The following is a 23,553-nucleotide window of genomic DNA, read 5'->3' as shown; positions in this document are numbered from 1 at the left end:
GAGCTTGGGTCTCCGAGCACTAGAAGTCAGTGCGTGGAAAGAGAAAGAACAATGGAAGTCTTGGAGTTTTGTAGCCTGGCCTGCTCCATGGGGGGTCTACCTCAGGTCCCCTCCAATGAGGAGAGAGAGGTTCCGGTCCCCCCTTACTTCACACGTAGGTGTGAAGTACCGCAGGGGATTCTGGGATTAAGAGTCCTTTTAGGCCTCTTTGTGATCTTAGTGAATAACTCAAATGAGGCTTTTACAGAGGTGCAGGCCCAAGTCCATTGTTTGACTGTCCTAAGCCTGCGTGGCCCAACACAGGGGAGACACGACGATACAATGCACAGCATAGACAAAGACAAAACAGGCAAGCAGGGAGTAATAATAACGTTAAGCAATTTTGTATGTGTGTGTGTGAGTGAGTGAGTGAGTGAGTGAGTGAGTGAGTGAGTGAGTGAGTGAGTGAGTGAGTGAGTGTGTGTGTGTGTGTGTGTGTGTGTGTGTGAGTCTGTGTGTTTGTGTGTGTGTGTGTTTTCTGTGTTTTTTCTGCTTTTCCAGTTGAGGAGGATTGCTTTCTTGGCGACAGTGAGCCCAATGAGAATTGTGTTTTTTTGGTTGTTGGGAAGTGTGATTGAAAGAGTGTTTCCTAGGATGCATAGTGAAGGGGAGAGTGGAACCCGGCAGTTCAGTATTAAAGAGAGTTTAGTTGTGATTTGTTTCCAGAATTGCTGTATGGGTGGGCAGTGCCAGATTGCATGCATGTAGTCATCCAGGGTGTTAGGGGGGCATACTGAGCAGTTATTTGTATCAGAAAGTTCCATTTGATGTTTTTTCTTAAGTGTGATATGGGTTCTGTGGTTAATCTTATACTGAATTAGTTGGAGATTAGGTTTATTTGTCATTGAGAAGGTATTGTAGAAAAGGCCCCAAAGTTACATGTTAAGGTTTTTGCTTTATGTTACAGTAGTGTTTGATTCCTGTTCAGTTTAATGTGATGATATTGTGCTCAATAGGGAAGAGGTGTCACCTGCTGGTCATTTTAGAGAATTACATCATGTAGTAATGAGCAGTGTGCATCAGTCGATGACAGATGAGCCATCAGTGTGCAGAGTAATCACTTCAGAAGTTGGTTGTGCGTGAATGAAAAGAGTGAGTACTTACCTGAAGTCTTATATGTGACATTGTGTGTTCTTTAATGTTGAGGCAAAGTTGTTAACTCCTGCGGAGCCAGAGTTTAGAGCTTAGATGTTCGGCGTATTCTGGATATGCTAATTAGCCGACGTCACGGCCCGACATGCTTACTAACTGTGTTGCTCTCTGCACGAGGAGGAAAGTTTGATGTCCGTGCTTCACAATAAAAGCATCGTAGTATTTTTATAGGGAAATGATTGTATGACTGTTAAGCCTACGATAGCCTTTCTGTGCTTAATACTTTAGGTTAAAGAGACATGTAGCTTACCTTTATTTATTTACATATTATAACCTATTACATTACTGTATAGTGTTTTGTATGTTATTATAGAGGTAAGATGAAGCATTCAGATGTGTTCCTTAAGTATATATTCTGCTATTCTTTTTCTTATAGAAAACCACAACAAGACCCAATACTCTGTCATATTGAATGGCCACTGAGATGCCTGTATTTTGTTTCACTATGAGGAAGAAGTAGACAGCCATTCAACCAAATCTGCCCTCTTGTTATTCATATTCTGGAATAAGGCCTGAAGTGGTGTTCTGGCCGACACACCTGAGTGAATCCAGTGGAAAGCAACAGACTAGTGTCCCAACTGAGTTTAGTTTTATTATCTTCATTACAGGTATTGTTGCAGATTATGTTCCAGGTGTCATGGTCTATTGTTGTTGATAAATCTTTTTCCCATTTTGCTGTGGGGAGAGATATTGTATGGTCAATGTTTATGAGTTTGTATAGTTTAGATAGAGTTTTAGTGGGTGTTGAGAGTTTTAGTATTGTGTCTGCTAGTGTTGAATTTTCGATGTAGTCTTGTTTGAGGTTAAATTTATGTGTTATGATAGATTGGATTTGGAGATATTGGAAGTGAGATTTATTGTTGATATTGTACTTTTGAGATATTTCTTTGAAGGGGATGAAGCTTTTGTTTTGAATTATGTGTTGAAGCTGGGTGATACCTTTGTCCTTCCAGGTGGTGAGATTCAGTGGTTTTTTGTTTTGAAGACAGTCTGGGTTGTTCCATATTGGTGTGTTCTTACAGGGTGTGGGTGTTGTGTTCATTATTTTGTGGGCTTTCCACCATGCTGTTAGGGCTGTAGCAATGAGAGGATTTTTGAAGGAGTTATGATGTTTACTTGAAGTGCTGATAAATGGTAGGGTTGATATGGGTATGTTTTTGCATTGTTCCTGTTCTATGTCTAGCCATGGGTGGGATTGTTCAGTGGGGAGTATCCATTTTATTATGATTTGTAACTGGTTTGCCAGGAAGTAGTTATAAAAGTTTGGTGCATCTAGTTCTCCGGTATTTTTTGGTGTTTGAAGTGAACACCAAACTGAACCATGTGGGGGGTGGACATGCTGGGATCATAGAAAAAGGTAATTTATTTTGGGAAGTATGGTCATTTTTGTCATTGCTATTCTTTCTATGAGTGATACCGGTAGATTCATCCATCTGGTCGTGTCGTCTTCTATATTTGCAGTGTGACGCTTGATGACGTTAGACCGTTTGACTGTGACTGTTGCTCTTGGTGAGTTGTATAGTGTTTTGACCCAGGTGATAAATGACTTTCCCAATCCAAATTTATGAAGTGTGGCAAGTAAAAATGTCCAGTTTACTCGGTCAAATGCTTTTTCGGCATCTAAAGAAGCTATTATTGTTTCTTCTGTGGTCTGTGTTGCTTGGTGAATTATGTTGAATAGTCTGCGTGTGTTATTGTTTGCGTGTCTACCTTTAATAAAACCTGTTTGATTAATGCGGATTATCAATGGAGTGACCATTTCGATTCTTGTGGATAGTGCTTTGCTAATTATTTTTATGTCTGTATTGATGAGGGATATTGGGCGGTAACTGGAGGTGAGGGTAGGATCTTTATCTGGTTTCAATATTACTGAGATGTTGGCGGTGTACATATGTGAAGGGATTTTTCCGGAATTTATTAGATCTTCTGTCATTCTGATGAATAGTGGTGAAATGGTTGATCAGAAATGTCTATACAACTCAGCGGGGAAGCCATCAGGTCCAGGTGCTTTGTTAGGGGGAATTAACTTTAGTGCTGAATAGAATTCTTCTTTTGTGAGTGGTTTATCTAATGCTTCTGCTTGAGTTTTTGTTAAAGTTGGTATGTCTAGTTTATCAAGGAATTCATATATGTCTTTTGAATTGGGTTCTGTGTCTGATGTGTACAGCTGTTGGTAGAAGTTTTTAAAGGTTGTAATTTCATCTGGTGATATGAGAAGCTTCCCCGCTGGGTTTTGTATAGCTGGGATGGTATTTTTTTCTTTTTTTTGCTGTAGCTGATTTGCAAGATATTTTCCTGATTTGTTGCTATATTCATAGTGCTTGTGTTTGAGTTGTTGGATTAGAAATTGTGTTTTTTTATTTATTATGTCTGACATTTCTAATTAATATTTCCATTTGCGTTTGTGCATAGATCGTTTCTGTTTCTTTCATTTTAAGCTCTAGGTTGTGCTCGTGCTATCTCTGTTTTCTTTTTGTGAGATGAATATGAAATGATTTTTGCCTTGAATAACTGTTTTTGCGGTTTCCCAGATAAGTGATGGTGAGTTATTTTGAGTGTCATTAATGTCCATGAAGGATGCCCACTCTTCCTTTATAGCTGTGTCAAAGTTTGGATCTTTTAGTAGTGAGAGACTGAATTACCATCTGGTTGGTTGTTTATGGAGTTGCTTGCTGTTTAGATGTAAGGAGATTGTAGTGTGGTCACTTATTATAATCGGATGCATTGCGGTATCTGTTATGTCCTGTATGACTGATTTACTTATGAGAAAAAAATCTATACGGGAGAAAGAGTGATGGAGTGGTGAGAAATATGTGAATTCTTTTGCTGTTAGGTTGTTAAGTCGCCAACTGTCGCCAAGTCCAAGCTCCTCCATGTATTGTATTATTGTTTCTGTGGATTTCCATTTTCTGCTTCCAGTTCCTGAGCGGTCTATTGTGGGGTTGAGGACTGAATTAAAGTCGCCTCCGATTACTATTTTTGAGTTTGTGAAGTTATGTAATGATGTAAAGAATCTATGGAAGAAAGAGGGTTCATCTGTGTTGGGTCCATAAATATTTGCAATAGTAAAATTAGTATTGTTAATGGACGTGTTTAAGATGATGTATCTTCCTTCTGGGTCAATGATGGTGGAGGAATTAGTTAGTGATATTTTCTTGTGGATCAGTATGGATACACCTCTTTGTCTGGAATTATAAGAAGCAGAAAATATCTGACAGAATTCAGTTGAATTTAAGCAGAGGTTGTTAGATTTTGTCAGGTGAGTTTCTTGTAGAAGGCATATATCTGGTTTTAATTTATTTAGATGATTGAATACTTTAATCCTTTTAGCTTGGGAGCCAATCCCACGGATGTTCCAGTTTAGGAATTTAAGTGGAGCCATGATTTAGATTTATGGTAAGAATGTTGAGGGTTTCTTAGTGTGTGTGTGTGAGAGAGAGAGAGGGTGTGTGTGTGTGTGTGTGTGTGTGTGTGTGTGAGAGAGAGAGAGAGAGAGAGAGAAAGAGAGAGTGTGTGTGAGAGAGAGAGAAAGAGAGAGTGTGTGTGAGAGAGAGAGAGAAAGAGAGAGTGTGTGTGAGAGAAAGAGAGTGTGTGTGTGTGTGTGTGTGTGTGTGTGAGAGAGAGAGAGAGAGAGAGATAGGGAGAGTGTGTGTGTGTGTGTGTGTGTGTGTGTGTGTGTGTGTTCTGCTGACATATAAGGGAGAGAGAGAGAGGGAGGGAGTAAATAAAATAACAAAAACAATACACATATAGACCTTCATTGTAGAAGATCAGAGTTTTTGGAGAGACAATAGCGAGGTAGGAGAGGTTAAAGATGTAGTCAAAGATTCATTAGTCACTGCAGTTCAGGTGGGATGTGGGTTAGAAGAGCCATGGGGTAGTTTTGGAGTCGCAGTAGAGCTGTCCTTCTATGTAGAGTTTGTCAACAACCAAGCTGACACGTCTATTATTTAGTCTCTGTTATTTGAGGGTAGAGGATTTTTCGCCGGTCATTTATTTCACGTAGGAATTGGTCATTTAGTCCGTAGTGTGTGTCCTTAAGTTCCCTTCTCTTGCTTTTGATGAGTATTTTGTGCTTGAAATGTTCCAGTTTTGCGATGATGGGTCGGGGTGCTTTATTGGAATGAGATCTGAGACGGTGGACACGGTGGAAGGTGATCTGGTTAACGGTGACGGGTGGGAGTCTGAGTTGTTTTTCAGCAGGTTTTCGGGGTTGTCGTTCGGGTGTTCGGGAATGCCGGAGAAGATCAGGTTGTCGCGCATGCTTCTAGTTTGAATGTCCAGGATAGTTTCTTTCATGATTTTGTTCTCTTTTGTGACGGAGTTAATTTTTTCGGTAAGTGAGCTGACGGAAGTTTGAAGTGAGTTATTTGACTGTTCAAGTTTTTCAATGTGGTTGTGTGCATATTCCAGGCTGGCACGGAGCTCTTTTATTTCATCTTGTAATGTAACCAGTAAATCCAGTTTGTTATTGATTGATTGGAGGACACTGACCTCAATGTCGGTTGTTTGGAGATCACTGGTGTCCGTGGATGAAGTTTTTTTCCGTTTGTTTGGGTTTGAGGGGTCTTGTTGTGGAGTGTCGGTAGCTGAATCCATGTTCTGTTTGCTGTAAAAGTGGTCGATGTAGGCTTCCAGGTCGGCTATATCCTCCCGCATGTGAGAGAAGAAGTATTCCGCTTTATGCTGTACGGTCTGGGATGTAGAATATTATGTGTTTTGTTGGTAAAAAAAAGAGTCCCGGTGTTTTGTTTTCTTAGTCTCAGTGACTGCGCGTCGCCATGTTGGATCTCACCTCGATTCTACGTCTCGCGATACTCACAGCGCCATCCCCCTCCTCAACGAATTTCATTATCAATTCGTTGTGTCGCACGATTATTGCGTCACTCCCTATGTCGCAGACTGGTGACATACACGCCGAACTGTTTCCATGCCGACAGCAGCACAGCGTGTCGGAGCTAGAGCGTGAGAGAGCGGAGCTGGTATTTCACATATTAAACATGGCAGAGCAGAGAGAACGGTTCAACAGAAATCTTCCAAAGTGTGGGAGCACTTAATGCATAAAAACAGGAGTTAGTTTCAAGCTTTGCACCAGCGATATTGCGCGGCACGGGAGCACCACAGTGATGATGCAGCACCTGAAAAGTAAACATGTCGGAGTCATCGCTGACTAGGAAGGGAGCTCGACAGCAGGGTAAGTCACTACAAAATCCCATGTTTGTTCAGTTTTCAAGTAAGAAAATGTAACGTTAGTGTCTCCGGTTGCTCGTCTGGTGATTGTTATCCAGCTTGACAAGCATGAAAAGTTCATTAAAGTAACGTTAGCGTTAGCTGGTTAATTTAATCCTAACTTTTTACTTTGCCAACACCAAACAAGCTTAGACTAAAGAAAACTTTATTATTTCGTCTTTTAGGCCCACGTTCAATACGTTGTCAGATATATTCTTTGATTTTTTCCCATATTATTTTCTGTTGACGTTGGAATATATTTGTGTAGGTGTGTTTTTCATTTTATTTTAGTTAAAAAAAAAAGTAAAGCACTTTGTCAGCTTGCTGTAAATAAACAATTAAAAACGAATGTACTGGGGTGCTGGTGGTGCAGTGGTTAGTGCGCGCGCCCCATGTATGGAGGCTGTCGTCTTAAGCGGGCGGCCCGGGTTCAAATCTGACCTGTGGCTTCTTTCCTGCATGTCATTCCTCTCTCTCTCTCCCTGATTTCCGACTCACTGTCCTATCTCTCCATTAAAGGCACAAAAAGCCCAAAAATAAATCTTTAAAAAAAACAATGTACTTACTACAATGATTTAATAATTTGATGATTAAGCTTCCAGCGTCAATTTTCTGTAATACGGTGAGAGTTAATACACTGCACTGCATGCAAGTGCATTTAGACACTTAATTAAATTTGTGTAAATAAGAAGTTTTTATGGTACCTGTATGAGTGTAAATAAATATATATTATAAAAACGTGTGTTGTCTGTAAGTGCTCTTTGGGTTACTTTCTTGCCTTTACATAACAATAATTCATAACTAAAACAACAAGGCATCTTGATTTGATGTAAATTGTGCTGTTTTACATACTAATACTATCTTTGTCATTGCAGAAAACATCATGTACACCACAGATAGCATCCTCAACATGCTCGTCACTGACATTAGGCCTCTGACGACGGTTGAAAATGAAGATGTAACTTCACTACCATGATCTCCACCTTGAACCCTGGCTACACTCTTCCCTCAAGGACCCATTTCACAAAGCTCATGGAGACGTCCGAGCAGTCACCTGTTGCTTTTGCACTGTCAATGAACTAATGTTCTGTTTTTGAATAAACGTGTGGAAATTCAAAAAGTTTTTTTTTTTTTATCCGATTCATCAATTAATCGGAAAAATAATTAACCGATTAATCGATTATTAAAATAATCGTTAGTTGCAGCCCTAAAAGAGTCCTATATTAAAGTTAAAGAGTGACGAGCGGAGTGAGTCGGGCAGCGCGACTCAAGCTAGGAGTCTGTGCCTCATAACTTTCCCTGCAGGCTGAGAACTCAACTACCGTACTGTAGCTAATAGGAGTGCAAACACCAGAAAGTGAAAACAGACGGAACTAAAAGAGCGACACAGCTGCACAGAAACTGCACGTTGTAGACATCGCTGAACACAATATAAATCTGAAAAAAAAAAAGACGATCGTCTGCAACGAAAAGTGTTTGACTTCATTTTTACATCTGATGGTTGAAATTGGAATGATTTTTTTTCTTTGTTTACCGTAAAATCCGGAATATAAGTCGCACCGGTATGTAAGACCCACCCTGTTTTTAAGGTCTCTTTGAGAGAAAAAAAACTTTAAACTGTTTTCCTACGTGAGGATTTATATTGTGTTCAGCGATGTCTACAACGTGCAGTTTCTGTGCAGCTGTGTCGATCTTTTAGTTCCGTCTGTTTTCACTTTCGGGAGTTTGCGCTCCTACTAGCTACAGTACGGTAGTTTAGCTCTCAGCCTGCAGTGAAAGTTGTGAGGCTCAGACCTGCTAGCTTGCAAGTCGCGCTGCCTGACTCTGCTGGTCACTCTTTAACTTTAATATAGGACTCTTTCAATCAAAAGAGAACTCCACAAGGTTTATTTACAGAACAATATACCACTGTTTTCTGTAAATGCATGATTATGACCTCGTGAGGGAGAAAAGATGTGAAAAAAGTCACGCAGCCAGCCTGGTCTGTGTCGCCGTCTTTCCCAGCACAGCGTGCACTCAGCTTTCAATACTCAATGAATGGGGATGTGTTTTTAACATAGACTGTAAGGTTTTTAATCACCCAGGTCGCAGTGATAGGGGCCGCTGCCCCGCTGTAATGACGGCGTGTGTTTTAGTATTTTATACGGGTATATTGGTCGCACCGGTGTATAAGACGCAGCCGACTTTTAAGATGAAAAAATTGGTATTAAAAGTGCGTCTTATACACCGGATTTTACGGGAAGTTTCAGAATCACGCAGTGTCACAAAAATCTCAGACAAAACAAGTGTTTGACTTTATTTTTACGTCTGATGAACAGTCTGATTGACTGTTTTTCTTTGTTTAATTATTCATAATTTATCTAAAAATCAGCTGTTCAGGTGGTAAAGAGTGAAATATACAACAAGTTATTTTTTATATATTTTTAGGTTTAAAATGTAAGGCTTTAAATTGCTACCACTCCTGTGGATAAAACCACAGAAGAAGAAAATGGACTTCAGCATTAAGATCCTCAGTGTGGATCATTTGATTATCAGCCTGAACTCTTCAGTTTAGTTTCACATCATATGAATCTGAACAGAGAAATTAAACCTGTTGTCTTACCTCAGAGTCTCCAGTCTACAGTTTGGACTCTTCAGTCCACAACATAGCAGCTTCACTCCTGAATCCTGCAGATTGTTTCTGGTCAGGTCCAGCTCTCTCAGATGGGAGGGGTTGGACTTCAGAGCTGAGGCCACGACTTCACAGTGAGTCTCTGACAGTCCACAGTCTGAAAACCTGTCATGACATTAACATTCTGACATTCTGTTGTGTCAACAAACAACATAAATTGAGTCCCCAGTCTGCTGACACGACTTCCTTTAAAAAAAATAAAGGTGAGCACAATACTTTTAATTTTCCCTTACTAACACAATTAAATGTACTGGAACAAATGTGTGTAAAACAAAAACAAAATGTATTATTTTGTCCGGTTTACTTTTTTATCCACCCGGCCACCTTCTGTCTGTAACGTGATGTAAGGTATTACTGTTGGTAACTTCAGTAATCATGTCACTTTTACTAAACAGTTATCTGGTTAATGGTGTTACTTTAAGTTCTTCTACTGTCAGTGTTGCTCCCCCGACCTGGCCTAGTGGTGCCAGAGAAGAAGTTTCTGGATGTAAATACAAAGAAGCAACACAGTTTAGCTGTGTTCAGCTCGGCTGCAGGATTTATTTATTTATTCAATATATACAATTTTAACCTGAGTAGCTGTGGTTTTTACTTACTCAAATTAGCATACTCAGCCTCAAATATCACACATTCACACACAGCTGTCTCTATTTCAAGTCAGCAAGAAACATATACACAAATAAGAACATGACATGTTTACATTAGCTCTGATTTCTGAATCATTAGCAAAACAAACCCCTTTAATGTGTCTCAGCATTTCCACGTGCTCCGTAATCTTATTACTTACTAGCAACAGGTGTGCTAGCCTAGCATGCTTAACATCTACTTTTCACTCATACCTAACTGTAAAAATACTCAACTACAACCGTTATACTTTACTTACTAAATTCCCAACACTCTTAACCATTATACTGGTGTCCATGCTTGTGGTTTCAATAAACCCACCTGTATGTAAATACAAAGAAGCAACACAGTTTAGAACTTGCCTCTTTGGGGTATTATGCTCCTCACAAGCGCTATGTGCCCTCTAGTGACCTGATTGAGGATTGCAATAACATCGTAACAAGTTCAGTGCACTGGAATTCGGCTCTAAATGGCTATTTTAGACACATAAACATAAAAAGATATACTGGGGTCTCTTTTTAACTCAATACATTTGTTCTGACTGTCCGAATGACTTTTAACAGTTTTCAAATCTTGTAATGCATTTTTAACTTTTTGATAACCTTTGTTTTTAGCTTTAGACGAAACACATTTTAATGAATTATATACACTTTTTTTAACCCTTTACATCAGCATAAAGTGAGGACAGAAAAACTAATCAAATGTCCCTTTCCACGCACGCTAACACAACTCGTCAGATTTACTTAATAGACCGTGTGCAGCAGGAGTTAACCTTTAAATCAGCATTCAACATTATCCTAGTCTTAACGGTTCATGGCGTTATAATTAGGGCTGCCGTGGTGATCCCCCCCCCCTTTTATTTGTTTGTGAATCAGGGGTCAGAAACTTGCCCTACAGCAGTAACATATGGCCCACAATGTTATTTAGATTGTGACTTTTACTTATTAGATAATTTTCTTAACATAACGCTGTGATAATAAGTGGAACAGAGCAGCGCTGCAGACAGACAGCGCTTGGTGCTGAAGTGAAGCACTGTCACAGCAGCAACAGGTATGACCAGAATCACCTCCTCTTAAGACTTCTGACTACGAAAAAACACCATGACAGTTCATTCTATACAAATCTGTACAAATCTGTACAGTAAGATTGACTACAGACCATATACAAGAGAGAGAGAGAGAGACAGAGAGAGAGGGGGGAGAGAGAGAGAGAGAAAGAGAGACAGAGAGAGAGGGAGAGGGGGGGGGAGAGAGAGAGAGAGAGAGACAGAGAGAGAGGGAGAGGGGGGAGAGAGAGATAAGAGAGAGAGAGAGACAGAGAGAGAGGGAAAAAGGGAGAGAGAGAGAGAAAGGGCGAGAGAGAGAAAGGGCGAGAGAGCGTGTGAGATGCTGCACAGACTTTACTGAGTTCTGGTCAAGTTGAGTCCATTTTCTTATTTAGTAAGTACTCAGCCTGTCGTTATGTTCCCTGTAGCCAAATTGTACTGTACAGGTTTGAAAACCAACTGTCATGATTATAACTGTTGCTGTATGACGGTGCTGTATTTCAGCTGTGTGTGTGTGTGTGTGGTGTCAGTATGCACTGCATTGTTGTTAAGAAAACAATAAAAGAAGTTTTAATAAATTACAGACTTCAAACTTTCCTTTTTGATAAATCTTATAGTTAGGGCTGCTGCTGGTGTAGACCAGATCCTAGTTATACTGCTATAGACTTAGATTACAAGGGGAACTGGTACCTTCATCTCTCTCTCTCTCCCTCTCTCTCTCTCTCTCTCTTTCTCTCTCTCTCTCTCTCTCTCTCTCTCTCTCTCTATGTGAGATCATATTACTGCATGTCACTATCTGTAAATCTCAGCTACTAACATTATTTCCTGGGAACTCCTGAGCTTTCTGAGCTCCCCCCCTCCCTGTTCCCTATCCCTCTTCCTGCATCTTATCCCATCTCCCCCTTTCCTTTTTTTCAAGCCAGGTCCAGTCTTGGCACGAGGGCTGTTTCATCATGAGCCTGGGATCCTGCTGAAGATTTCTGACTGTTAAAAGGAAGTTTTTTCTTCCCACTGTAAATGTTGCTGCTTTGCTAAAGTGCTCATGGTGGATCTTTAGGTCATTGTAATATTGAAATAAGTAAAGTCTTTTTACCTGCTCTTTTGTAATATTAAATAAGAGTAAAGTCTTTGACCTGCTTTTTGTAAAGCGTCTTGAGATAACACTTGTTATGAACTGGCGCTATACAAATAAAGATTGATTGATTGATACGAGGCATATTTGTGAGGTGAGAGCTAAAATGAGATGTTTCCTCATTTCACACAGATTCTTTTTGCTAGATTTGACAAATTGCATCATTTAAATCAGCTGGTTCTCCTTTTTCATTTGATTGAAAGCTGAAATGTTAACAAAGGGGCAAAGTTAGATTGGGTTTAGGTACCAGTGCAGTTTCCTGTGAGTCCATCTGAACATTATGTGGGGTGAAGTGACTCAACGTGCGGTCACCACTGAGATCTTCTTTTTAACGCGGTTATTCATTTTTGTGGTTACCACGACAGCCCTAGTTATAATGATAATAATATTTATTGTAACAATAATCACTATTGTTATTACTGACACTAATAGGATGATAAAAGAAAAATAGTAAACGTAGGGATTATTATGAAACAAATGACCTGTGACCTTGAAGTTGGTAAACACTAGATCTAAAAAAAGACATATTTCACTCACAGCATTTAAAGCAGCTCAAGAAAACTTATAACAAAATACAAGTGACTGAAGAGTTTGTTAATATTTCAGATAAACACTGTTTTCAAAAACCTAGATATTGTATAGTATATATTTGAAGAACTAAACAGCTTATTTTTACTCATATTTAATCACATCTGGACTTACTTTGCCTTCCTGCAGTTCCTCACAGCTGGAATCAGTCTCAGTCGTCCCTGGTCTGATGTCTTGTACTTCTTCAGGTCCAACTCATCCAGAACCTCCTCTGACATCTGCAGCATGTAGGCCAGAGCAGAGCAGTGGATCTCAGATAGTTCCTTTGATCTGTTCCTTGACTTCAGGAACTCTTGGATCTCCTGATGTACTGAGAGGTCGTTCATCTCCGTCAGACAGTGGAAGATGTTGATGCTTCTGTCAGGAGAGATATCATCACTGTTCATCTCCTTCAGGTGGTTGATGACTCTCTGGATCATTTTCTGACTGTTGTCTCTCTGACCCAGCAGGCCTCCTAAGAGTCTCTGGTTGGACTCCAGAGAGAGGCCATGAAGGAAGCGAACAAACAGGTCCAGGTGACCATTTTTACTTTTCAGGGATTTCTCCATGGCACTCCTCAGGAAGACTTCCAGGGATAAGTCATTACTTTTAGGAGTTTTAAGTTTAAGTTTTTTAATGATGTCCATGTCTTTAAGGAAAGCCTTCACTAAACCTGTGTTCCTGTTTGTCAAACAGTGGAACATGTAGACTGCAGCCAGAAACTCCTGAACACTCAGATGAACAAAGCAGTAGACTGTTTTCTGGTGGATCACACACTCTGTTTTGAAGATCTCTGTACAAACTCCTGAGTACACCGAGGCCTCTGTGACATCCTGACCACAACGCTCCAGGTCTTCTTTATAGAACATGATGTTTCCATCCTCCAGATGTTCAAACGCCAGCCTCCCCAGCTTCAGAAGAACTTCCCCGTCAGATTTGGTGAGTTCCTCAGTTCCCGAGGACTCATATGATGTTCCATACTTGTATTTCTTCCTCTTTGTCTGAACCAGCAGGAAGTGTGAGTACATGTCAGTCAGGGTCTTGGGCAGCTCTCCTCTCTGCTCTCTGCTCATTATGTGCTCCAGAACTGTGGCAGTGATCCAGCAGAAGACCGGGATCAGACACATGATGTGGAGGCTCCTGGATGTCTTGATGTGTGAGATGATTCTGCTGGACAGATCTTCATCATCACTGAACCTCTTCCTGAAGTACTCCTCCTTCTGGGCGTCAGTGAAGCCTCGTACTTCTGTTACCCTGTCAACACATGAAGGAGGGATCTGATTGGCTGCTGCAGGTCGAGAAGTTATCCAGATGAGAGCTGAGGGAAGCAGATTCCCCTTGATGAGGTTTGTCAACAGTGTGTTTAATGGTGATTTCTTTGTGATATCAGACACAACCTCACTGTTTTTGAAGTCCAATGACGGTCTGCTTTCATCCAGGCCATCAAAGATGAACAACAGTTTACAGACAGCGAGCGTCTCTGCTGTGACCTTCTGTAATGTTGGATGGAAAACACGGAGCAGCTCAATAAGACTGCACTCCTTATCTCTGATCAAGTTCAGCTCCCTGAATGAAAGCAGGATCACCAGACTGAGGTCTTGGTTCTCTGAGCCGTCTGCCCAGTCCAGAGTGAACTTCTGCACTGAGAAGGTTTTTCCAACACCAGCGACGCCGTTTGTCAGAACCACTCTGATGGGTTTCTGTTGGTCGGGTTGAGCTTCTGTCTTTTGGTTCTGTTGGTCGGGTTGAGCTTCTGTCTTTTGGTTCTGTTGGTCGGGTTGAGCTTCTGTCTCATGTTTCTGTTGGTCGGGTTGAGCTTCTGTCTTTTGGTTCTGTTGGTCGGGTTGAGCTTCTGTCTTTTGGTTCTGTTGGTCGGGTTGAGCTTCTGTCTTTTGGTTCTGTTGGTCGGGTAAGGCTTTAAAGATGTCCTGACACTTGATTGGAGTCTCATGGAGGGTCTTCTTTTTAGAGTCTGTCTCAAGCTGTCTCACCTCATGTTGGGTGTTCACCTCTTCACTCTGTCCCTCTGTGATGTAGAGCTCAGTGTAAATCCTGTTGAGGAGGGTTCTACTTCCTGTTTCATCACTTCCTTCAGTCACATGTTCACATCTCTTCCTCAGACTGATCTTAAGTTCATCTGTAACCTCCTGCAGACCTCTATCTGCTGAAAGAGAAGAAACATATCCTGAGACTGGATTTATAAAATGATCAAATACAACATTTGTATTATTACACATTAAGCACACTGCATGACACAAAAACATCCCTGTAATAAATGTGTGCTGCTACAAGAGAAATAAAATATACTGAATATAAACTGACAGCAAGAATCAGATAAAATGTAAATGTTTCATTGAACTATATATCAATGAAAATACTAACTGCTTTGTCTTGTTTTTAGACACAATGACTTCAGTCTTACTTATTACAGTGCTGGACTTACTGGATATCTGCAGTCCTCCTCTTATTTTAGATCTTTCTCCACACTGGGGACAGGAGGACTCTCTTGATGAAGTAGACTGGTCCCAGTATGAGGTGAGACACTGTCTACAGAACCAGTGTCTACATCTGGTAGAAACTGGATCTCTTAGGACGTCCTGACACAAAGCACAGCTGGACAGCTGCTCCTCCACAGAAACAGACCCCTTTGTTATTCTGTGGAGATAAGGGAAATCATAAAGTCGTGAAAACTGAGACTGACACTTAGAAACCAGTGGTGGACTAAATCAAATAAAGACACAAAAAGCAGTGTTTTAAAAAGGTGTGCCATGTCCTCCTCAGTGAGCATGTGCAGAAGTCTGTCTGTGTAACCATAGAGTCTACCATCTGAGTCCAATAACTGACCTACAAGTGTGATGTTATTTTCAAACAGTTTTCAAAAAACAGGGATTCATTTTTGTAGAGAATGTCCTTATTGTTCCAGATGTAATATCTGTGTGGAGAGAAGTTATGTTTCAAGATGAGAGACCAAGTCAAGAGTATCTGTTTATGGAAGTTGGATAGTTTGATTGGGATTTTACTGATATTATAGTTGCACAGTAATAAAATTCCAGGCCACCAACTTTAGAAAAAACATAATTAGGAATCATATTCCATAGAGATGTTGGGTTATTTAAAAATGTCTCAGCCTGTTCACTTTGAATGTTAAGAGCTGTGAAGTCTAAAAAGTTCAAGCCCCCACATTGACTCGTGTTTATTGTCACGTTCTTTTTAACATAATGTATTTTGTTTTTCCACAGAAAGTTAAACAACATATAATCAAATCTGTTGGTTACATTTTAGTCAACATCCAAAGATAGAGCCGGATTAGTGAGTCTGGAAATGCCCTCAGCTTTTGAGAGCAAGGTCCTTCGTCTCAGAGATAAATCTCTTTGTAAACAAGAGTTTTATCAACGATGGGATTCAAATTTAAGGTGCACCTTGTATTTTGCTCCTTGGTGATAACTACTCTCAGGTATGTGACCTGGTGATTCACTGGATTATTACAAATATAGGGAACATTACAATCTTTAACAGCCATAAATTCAAATGTTTAATATTTATGTTGAGACCTGAGACCTTTGAAAAGTTATTAATCAGCTTTATAGAGAGCTGCACACTGAGCATGTGCAGGAACTTTGTCATGACCTGCACACTGAGCATGTGCAGGAGCTGTGTCATGACCTGCACACTGAGCATGTGCAGGAGCTGTGTCATGACCTGCACACTGAGCATGTGCAGGAGCTGTGTCATGACCTGCACACTGAGCATGTGCAGGAGTTAAAAAAAAAGTAAAATCCTAAATATAAGTTGCACCGGTATAAGGCGCGCTGTGTTTTTGAAGGTCTCTCAGAGAGAAAATAAAGTTTACACTGTCTTCCTGCGTTACAGTTTTTATTGTGTTCAGCGAAGTCCAAAACCTGCAGTTACTGTTCAGCTCTATCACCCTTTTAGTCTGTTTTCTCTTTGTGGAGTCTGCTCTCCTACCAGCTACAGTACGGTAGTCGAGCTCTCAGCCTGCAGGGAAAGTTGTGAAGCAGAGACCCCTAGCTTGTGATCTCTCTGCCCGACTCCGCTTGTTTCTCTTTAACTTTAATAAAGGACTCTTTCAATCAAAAGAGCGTTCAACAAGGTTTATTTATGGAACAATATCCTACAGTTTTCTGTAAATTCATTATTTTGACCTCTTGAGGGAAACGTTTTGAAAAAGTAGCGCAGCCAGACTGGTCTGTGTCGCTGTCTTTCCCAGAACAGCGTGCACTCAGCTCTTAATACACTGAGGGCCTGATTTACTAAGGTCCCAAGTAAAGAGTACTAAACTGTGTGTTCACTCCAAAAAAATTGCACGTTTGGTGAGTGTGTGATTTTTCGGGTGATCGACTAAGAAAGTTTGCGTGAATGACACCAGGTGCAAACCTTGTGGAGGCGGTACTATTTAAGTTAGGCTTTTGTGTCTTCTACTGGTTTACGTCATGGAGAGTTTGGACGGAAAGCAGGACGACTGCAAGCGCAAAATAGGTCTCAGTGGAAGAGGTAAATGAAGGTACAGTATTTTTGAGTTATAGCAGATAAAACTGAATATTACAAAAAGACAATTTGGTTTATAAGAAAACCTGGGCATTAAACAGGGCCTCTGTTTTCTTCATCTTTTGAAGATGAATTGTCATACATTGTGCAGGAGGTGTGAGCTGTGTCCTCTGTGGCGCTCAGGCGCGACACTCGGCACATTGTTGAGCACCAGACAGCTGGCCAGCGCTGTGTCTGATCGGACAGAAAGGCTCTGGAAAGAGGTATCGAAGACGGGGGTACAAACAGTGGTGAGGTCCCCCCATCCAAGCGTAGCAGCAGCGGGCTGTAGAGGGAGGAGACGAGCGCACTATGGAGAGGAGCGCACGAGCTGGGGGAGAGACGCACAGCCCGAGAAAAAAGAAATCCCAAGTTTAAAATAAAATGTTGGTGAGAAGAGGGAAACAGGAAGAAATAAATGTCAGTGTTGAAATTCTTTAGAATGCAGAGGCTGTGGATGTTCAGTTTTGTTTAAATAGGCAACAATATAGTTTAATCATGGTGTTTCCTGCTGTCATTCCAAACATATTAACATGTGTGGAGAATAACGTGATCTGTATGCCTTCTTTGATTGAGCCTATGTCTCCTCCTAACTTCAATAACAGCAGCCTGTTGTGTGTAACACTGGTCTCCTGGGTTAGCACGTTCTTTTCAAAGGTGTTAAATTCAGACACCGTCACAATCACCTCAGTTTTTGTCAGGCTTGGTAAATCACAATGCGTGTACTAACTTAACTTATTTGCATTTTCTCCTTTCTAGGGCAGAAACGCCCCATATTGAATATTCATTAAGTCAAACGTACTAAATGGACAATGTGTGTTTTGCTCATATGAAAGATTCAATCCTCACAGCGTGCCGTTAGTAGATCAGTTAACACATTTTTTGCTGGTGGTATCAACTTTGCACACGTTTTAAGACACACAAACCTTTAGTAAATCAGGCCCAATGAATGAGGATGGTTTTTTAATCACGTCCGGTCGCACACAGTGATGGTGACTTCTGCACCCGCGGTAATGATGGCTCATGTGTCAACACTTTATACTGGTATATTAGTTGCACCTTTGTATAAGACCCAGACAACTTTTAAAATGAAAAAAAAAAACAGGTATTAAAAGTGCATCTTACACCGGATGTTACGGTACTTCAGTAAAAAAAAAAGATCTCATTGTGTAGTCATGTTAAAAAAATAAAAAAAGACAAACAAAGAGTGGACACAACAGAAAAAATGATTGAAAGAAAACGATCACAGCGGATCTCACTAAACTTCAGGATCAGTTTAAAAGACTTCTTCCTGCAGAATCACAGAGAAGACGACTAGATACACAACCAAAGAGTCAATACTGAAATCATATTATCTTATCTATAAACATATAATACATATATATAATCCTTAGTATGTTGTTATGAGTTCAGTGACTTTCTCTGTATGATCACTGTGTGCAGGTTGATGATTAAAAACAAGAAAATCAACACATTATGGTGTTCAGGACTCTTTTTTTAGCTTGACAGTTTGGTGATTAAAAAAAGTTCTCTTACTGTGGATCTGAGGGTCCTGGTTCATTACTGAAGTCTGGGGGAAGAACTTTAGACCGGTCACTCTTCATAGAGAGACAGCTGAACAGAGGAGACTCTGCTCTGTCCTCCTCTTTGTCTCCTCGATCACTCATCTTCTGATCTCCAGATTGATCAGAGGACAATAAAAGACGTTCATGCAGGTAAAACAACCTGAGGACAAAATAACAAACAGGTGAGACACAAGCAGGAAAAATGTGAAAGACAGAAATGGTCAAGTATCCACATCTTTTTACCTGATGTGATCCTTCATTTGATTTTCTCTTCCTTCCTGTCTGCCTAAGTACCTGATGCAGCACCTCAGTGCAGTTTGTTTTGATCCTAACATGATTTGTCCGTCTGATCTGCCCTGAATAATGCCAATAACAAGACATTGAGTCTTAAACTTTAAACATTAAACTAACATGTTAGTATTTAACAGCAACCATGACCTTTAGGACATTTGTACAACTAGAAGTGTATAAAACAGGGTTGGAAATCAGTACTCGTCACATACGGGTGTCTTTTTGCAGTGGCGGGTGAATTTGCTCAACCTACCGACCACAGTGGCAGAGCGAGGGTCACAATGGTGCTCTATATGCTGGATTTGGCAGTGCCTGTTTTAAATACGATATGATGCTCTTTATTGTCCTCACGGTGAAATTTGTCTTGGGCTCAAAGTGCTGCACACATTCAGCTATCTTCACAATAGAATCCATTGCAAAGCAATAGAAAAACACATCGACATGTAAACAGAAAAGATGCATATAACATATAATGCATCAGCTGCTGCTGAAGTCAGGACAGGACTTCTCGTTTTCTTGGTGACATTTATTTGATTTAAAGAAAATATTAAACACAGAGCTGAAACACACCTAACGGACATTACAGAGGGAAGTAGACGTTAACTATGGTAACCTAGCAACAGTGAGGGAGAGAGTGCAAGGAGAAGCGCTCTGAAACGGAGGTTGTGGACACAGGCCCTAATTCGATCATACACAGGTTCTATTTTTAACAAATTCTCAACAATGGAAGTTACTGGTTTAAACATTGTGGACGTGCTTTTATTGTGAAATAGCTATACAACAGTTTGATCAGGAGCTGCAGCCTCTAATTTTCTAACCTCATTATTCATGTAAGGATCTGATTGGGCGGAGCTGCTATGATAATGGGGTGCTGCGCTGATTGGCTGCACTTACAACAGCATGTCTCTGAGTGGTACGTTAAGGGTGCACTCACACGAGCAAAGTTGTCCTGTCCACTGGCCTGCACTCACACTGCTCCAGGACTAACCGGGCCTGAGCATGGTTACCCCTTACTTCGCTCCTCAAAACATGTGTGTGAAGTTTCTTGTTCTAAATCCACTTTGATCCTGTATTTTATCATGTCTATAAACCCCTCTATTTCAGTCCTGCTCAGAACAGGCTGTTTCTGTGTCTGTACCTTTAAATATGTAAATGAGCTGTGTCTGACCACACCCCGTCTCTGAAAGGGCTCGGGTGTACTCGGTCTTTCTCGCTCCATGTCCTATTGTTTACGGTGAGAAGGCAGACTCAGAGGGCAGAACAAACACCTAGCTGTGGGAGTGTCACCCACCTGGGGGAGGGGCTACTACCCTTTGTGATGTCATGAAGGGAAAATCTCCAAACGGCCTGTTTGAGCACACATTTTCTGAAAAGTGGAGCAGGTAAAAGACGGAGAGGATGGACTTTTCCCATCATTGGGGGGTTTGTAGACAGACTAGAGACACATATTAGAGGAACATGGGGAAGTGGATTTTGTATAATTTGTGACCTTACTGTTGATTTGTAAATGAGGTTATTTAAATGAAGCTGGTCAAGAATTTTACTTTGGAAAAACAGTTGAATCATCTCCAGTGTTTCATTTTTGTCAATATTATTTAAAATGATATTCTTACATACAAATGTTCATACCTAGTTGGATAGCTTGCAGTGTTGTCTCTCCCCAAACCCCACAAAATATAGTTTCAATACAACATTGAACAGAGCTGATCAAGCCACGACATGAACTAGATAGCTTCATCCTCAAACTCCAACATAACACACCCAGTTGCAGTTGGCATGGATCCCTGTACACGAACAAGCAGAAACCAGAAACTTGTGGTATGAAATGCAGAGAAACCGGACTGACTAGGGTTTGTTGGCAGAGTACTGCAGAGCTACACAGACACACCAACGCACAAATATGTAACGCTAACAATGGTGGAGTTTCAACGCAGAAGTAGCCTATACTGGTAAAACAGCTTTAACCAGACATCATGTTGTAGACAAGATGCGACTGTACATTGAAATGCCCTAGAAACGCAACACTACACTTGTGTAATAGGAATGAGGTGAATATCTGACAGTAAAAATAACAATTTTTCATGTAAAGCTTTGTGACCAACCCCGATTCTCCTCAACTGTTTTCTGTCTGATTGACACTGACTAATAACATCCTAACAAGTGGGAAACTGAGAGAGAAGGTAAATCCCTGAGTATAATCTGAGGCTAGCTGTGATTGCCTTCAGTTGAACATTAACAAGGCGATCACTTTAGTTTTGTGTTAAGCTTGTGATTGTTGCACAGAAGAAATGTAGGATATATGTAGTTTTTATTTCAAAGACACATTTCTATGTTATGACAGTTGAATGAATGTTCAAACAGATGTAAAAAAATAAACAGTACTCACCGGTGTTAAACTGAAAATCTGCTGTTTAGTTGAGAAAAACTTGATGAATTGGGTTGGATTTGTCTTTGGAGAGAGATGGAGAGACTTTTCTAGACTGCAGCTCTGCTGTGGCTCAAATAAACTGTTACTTTCATATCAGATAATGTGATGTTGAAGCGTCAGTGTTGCTCCTCCTCTCAGTGTCACTATAAGGGAGGGTTTAATGTGTCTTTGGAAAACACATGACGAAGCTACAAATAGATTTCGTAAAGCATGAATGTTTTTTCATGAATGGAAATGTCAGTCTTTACACTCTGTAAGTCATGAACACACACATAGGCTGAAGTATACACACACAGGATCCTATGGACATGCACTAATGGAGAGATTTCAGAGTGACAGAGCTGCACACGGTGGGCACTCCTGAGCTGATGGTGGGGAGGGGGTTTGGTGCTCGCTTGTTCACGTTCAGTCAGTGTTTCGTTCACTGAACGTACTGACTGAAGCTCCGACACGAATCACTGACTGAGAGAGAGACTCAGAAAGTAACCTAAGCCCATTATTATTTTTTAATATTATTATTTTTTAAATCATTTTTTTGCCCTGCGTATATAATTTAAAATATAACTGTTCTGGCATAGAATATATTCGTTGCCATGCATCTTTTCTGCTGACATGTAGCCTATATTAAGTTAAATTAATTGTCATTCATGATAATGTTTGCAAACTGAAAGCTGCTTTAACAGGCACATACTTTTTCACGACACCCAGCCTAATTGTTATTAAAATATTTAGTGCTGTCCTATTTGTAGTTATTTATAAGAAATTATAGTTATTACCATTTTATTCATGTTTGTTTAGAAGTATTTTTATTTTTAAAATAAAGAAATTCTGTTAAATATAAAGATGTATGCCAGTTTTCTTTAAGTCTATGAATATTGTTTTGGTGGTCAAACTGGATGCAATTTAAGGGGCTACCGCAGAAATCATGCCTATAGCACCAAAATGGTTAGGGCCGGCTCTGTGACAGACTTTGGAGGATTAAGGGAAGTTTAATGAATTGAATACATGCATATATCTGTGAATATATGAAGGATAGGAAGAAGATGAGGGTGTGTGAAGGAGATCCAGCAGAAGTTCAAACTCCTGACTGAAATTCCTCTCTGACAAATCAAAGTATTCCAGTAAAGTCAAAGTAGGCCTATCTGTACTGAAGCTCCATGAAGGAGACTAATCAGACCTTTAAAGACTTTAACACTAACATGTGATCCATGTCACAGCTGTTTTATAGAAATATGATTATTATCTTTGCATGAAGTTTCAGATTTCAACTCCATCACCGCCAACACCAGAACATTTGGAACAATCAGCAGAATCCAAACATTTGTACTCTTGTTTCAAATTATCCAATTTGTTTTTTATTGATCTTATCTGTAAGTTTTATTTCCCAACAGCAAGACTTAAATGTTTGGTAAACCTCTCGGGGGCTCAACGTCAAAACTGAGAAACATCCTGTTTAGTTGGTCAATCTATGTCATATTTACTTATATTCTGACTCATTATAGACTAAATAATATCCTTACAACAGAAGACAGGTCTCAGTATGCTTGAATATAATCTATAAATAATATTAAACATTTGAATATTTCTTGAAGACGATTCTTATCGTTTATATATACTGTCGGGCAGCTCAAACTGAGCCAGCGGCCTCAGGAGGCGTCGGATGGCGTGCTCCTCAAACTGAGCTCTTCCTGGATCTCCGATCAGGACTTTGGTGCCGTGGGTCTCCATGCAGCGGTTCAACCAGCTGTGCAGGCTGGTGGCGAGGGACTGGTCGTAGAACATGTCGCCCAGCAGGATCAGGTGGAAGGCGGCGGGCGGTGAACCCATGATGTTGTGGGTGAGACACACAGGAGGCTGCAGGCCGTTCAGCTCACTGTTCATGTGCGTCGCCACGGCTGCCACTGGAACACAAACAGGCGGGTTAACACGTCACAGGGTTAGGCTTCAAGGAATCATGGTGTTCATGTGTTTTTTTTAATCACAGCAGTCTATATACAGGGTTCACACTCTTTTCCAGGGATCATTTTCCAGGACTTTTCCAGGACATTTTCAGCCATGATGGAGCTGGTATGACAGTCCGTGATCGTGCCACGCCAATATTAAGTGTAGTCTTTAACAAGGTTAATCACACCCACTGTGAGCTACCGCTTCAACGGTTAAACATTTAATATCATGTTAAGGTCCATTTTTTACACTTAACAACGCAGTATTATATTTGAAGAGACAATGCTAGCAAACAAGAAACTTTCAATGGATTCTTGTTCC

The 23,553-nt window shown here is 40.5% G+C and overlaps 1 protein-coding gene and 1 long non-coding RNA gene across 2 annotated transcripts in view; both read right to left on the bottom strand.

Annotated features, from left to right (window-relative positions):
• LOC136179673 (NLR family CARD domain-containing protein 3-like) overlaps window positions 1-23,553 on the bottom strand; it is a 130,071-nt gene that overhangs the window by 6,387 nt on the left and 100,131 nt on the right. The window lies entirely within an intron of this gene.
• LOC136179632 (uncharacterized) lies at window positions 14,921-22,786 on the bottom strand. Its single transcript, XR_010666605.1, has 3 exons — window positions 21,247-22,786; window positions 18,541-18,729; window positions 14,921-15,114 (listed from the first exon to the last, which is right to left on the bottom strand). It is a non-coding gene; the product is annotated as an uncharacterized lncRNA (long non-coding RNA).

The sequence above is a fragment of the Labrus bergylta genome, chromosome 7 (genome assembly GCF_963930695.1).
Source record: "Labrus bergylta chromosome 7, fLabBer1.1, whole genome shotgun sequence".
In the NCBI taxonomy this organism is placed as follows: Eukaryota; Metazoa; Chordata; class Actinopteri; order Labriformes; family Labridae; genus Labrus; species Labrus bergylta.
This window is presented reverse-complemented; position numbering and strand designations above follow the sequence as displayed.